The 2,560-nt window shown below is 54.1% G+C and overlaps 2 protein-coding genes across 4 annotated transcripts in view; both read right to left on the reverse strand.

The window, feature by feature from the left end:
* Window positions 1-2,560, reverse strand: part of LOC105541401 (sulfotransferase 1A1) — a 55,375-nt gene that overhangs the window by 25,225 nt on the left and 27,590 nt on the right. The gene's annotated exons all lie outside the window — the stretch shown is intronic.
* LOC105541400 (sulfotransferase 1A1-like) overlaps window positions 1-2,560 on the reverse strand; it is an 11,476-nt gene that overhangs the window by 4,823 nt on the left and 4,093 nt on the right. The gene's annotated exons all lie outside the window — the stretch shown is intronic.

The following is a 2,560-nucleotide window of genomic DNA, read 5'->3' on the forward strand; positions in this document are numbered from 1 at the left end:
GGCTGAGGCAGGAGAATGGCGGGAACCCAGGAGGCGGAGCTTGCAGTGAGCTGAGATCCGGCCACAGCACTCCAGCCTGGGCGACAGAGCGAGACTCCGTCTCAAAAAAATAAAATGAAATAAAATAAAAAAATAAAAAATTAACCAGGCAGGATGGTGAGTGCCTGTAGTCCTAGCTACTCCAGAGGCTGAGGCAGGAGAATCACTTGAGCCCAGGAATTAAAGGCTGCAATGGCCAGGATCCCACAGCACTCCAGCCTGGGTGACAGCAAGACCTGGCTTCCCCAGAAAAAAACAAAAAAAAAAAGCAAGGGAGGGGGATTCACGCCGGCCGGGGTTGTCTGAAATGGGATATCCATGGGGAAAGCGCAGGGATGGGAGAGGCCTCGGCTTCTGGAATGTGGGAGCCAGAAGCTGAGCAGGGTGAGGGCACCCTGGGCCCTTCCAGTGTGTCACTCACCTGAGCTCTCAGGAACCTGGCCTTGTGCCCTCCTCGCCCGCAGTGGCTGAGTGTGGGTGCAATGTGGGGAATGCAGGGGTGTTGTCTGTGCTGAGGGTTTCGTAGGTCCAGTGTGGGAGGGATCTGGAGCTAGGGCTGGACTTAGATATGCTTCCGGAAGGAAGGGGTGGGGTTGGGGGTGGAGGAACTTCTCCATTACCCTCCTTAGTATGCCAGCTGGAGACAAGCTTAGAGTGATCTCCAAAGCCACGACTGGGTTTGGTGTGTAGAAAACAGAAGAATGAAAGGGGAAGGGGCCCAATGGTTTGCTTTTGTTTTTTTTAGCTGTCACGGGGCACCTGATCTGCCCCTGCCAAGCAGGCCAACAGACAAGCTTTTTCTAATTGACCCAGGCAAGAGAAGGGAGGGATTGGAGGAGAAAGATGGGATAGGTAGGACCAGGAAAGGTCACCTACCTGCCAGCTCCAGGCCAGTCTTGAAGGCGCCAGGGGTTCTGGCCCAGTGCAGCCCACAGGACCCCAGCAGCCCATGAACTCCAGGCTCTGACCACAAGGCCAGTCTTGTGTGGGCAGAGTGAAGGGGCAGGAGGGGAGCATCGTATGGATGCATAGAACAAGAAAGAACAAGGACAATGCAGTCCCCTTGCCCTGGGAGCCAGCCCCAGCTTCATGGCTCCCAGGGGACCTCACAGAGCATCAGTAGAGGATCCTAGATGAACCCTGGCAGGTACCTTTCTTTCCCTGGGTTTGAAGGAGGCTCCACAGACAGAGGCCAGAGGAAGTTGAGGCTTGGAAGCCACAGGGCTCTGTGGAAGGAGGGCATCCCCCCATCCTCCTTGTTCTTTGTCCTCACTATTCAAAGTCCAAGGTCAAGCTGGGTGCGAGACAGGTAACCAACCATCTGAGTAAAGGTGAGTCTCCCAAGCCTTCCAAGAGCTGCGTGAGCTCAGAGGCAAGCGGGGAAAGCTGAGGCATGGGGCTTCCAGGCAGAGGAGAAGCTGCTTCCCTGCTAGGGCCACAGGCCCCTCTTCCCTCCTCTGTGCCCTTGAGGAATCCCCGTGACTGGCAGGTCCTCCAGCTACTAGCTCTGCCCCTGCCCCAGCAACCTTCAGGAGGCCCCCTTGACTCAGACTTTGCAATGCACTCCAGTAACAACGGGTCGGACCCACACGGGGTGGCACAGAAAAGAGGCAAGAATTTAATAGAGTGGTAGCAAGTGAATAGAAAATCCCAGGCAGCAGTTTCACATGACCAGAAGAAGGAAACTTGAAATAGCTGCATATACTAAGGGCCAATAAGTCCCTGAAAAATAGGATGAGGACCAAGCTGGCCATGACCAACCAGACACAACATGGCGCCGTATTTGATGTGGGTTTCACCTAGGATCTCATTGTACGATCAGTAACATACGAAACCATACACCCGTCAGCACCAAGACGGCTCCAGGAACACCTGGATTTGGGTGTAAATTGTGGCACCACGGTCTTGAGAAATCTTTACCTTTTCCTGGAATCTTCATGAATATATCCCTCTTTAGTTAAAGAAGCCCATAAAGGTCAGTCCCAAACCTCGTAGGGCATAAGACACTCTCTCGAGGACCCCCACATTCCCCTTCTTGATTGAGTCCTTTTGCTGTGCAAGAAATCTCCCTACATTCATGACTTTCTGACTTGTCCTTAAATTCCTTCTGGCTAAGGTGTCAACAGCCTGAAGACTGATCGAGGTCAATATCCCACCGGTCTTTGAGGACCTCGCCTAGGCCACCAGTATCTGGAGGGGGTTAGGGACACTGAGGATCAGGTCTCCAGCAGGGCTGTCCAGTGTGCCTGCAGAGGCAAGAAGGTTGGTCACAGGCAGCCCAGGGCAGGGAGTTGGGTAGGAGGCCGGAGCCAAAGCCCACTCACGTCTTCTAATTCTGAGTCTTCTATTTCCTTCGTGCCCATCCGGCACAGCCAGATCAGGTCACCCAAAGCAGTGACATCTCATAGCTAAAAAGGCATGGGGCCGAGAGAGATACAGAGTCAGGCATCACAAGCCCCCTCCAGGCTCAGCCCTGAATACCAAGATCAGGACTCGGCTGCCCCGGCCTGGATTGCACAAC

This window comes from Mandrillus leucophaeus, unplaced genomic scaffold (assembly GCF_000951045.1).
Source record: "Mandrillus leucophaeus isolate KB7577 unplaced genomic scaffold, Mleu.le_1.0 Scaffold24, whole genome shotgun sequence".
NCBI lineage: Eukaryota > Metazoa > Chordata > Mammalia > Primates > Cercopithecidae > Mandrillus > Mandrillus leucophaeus.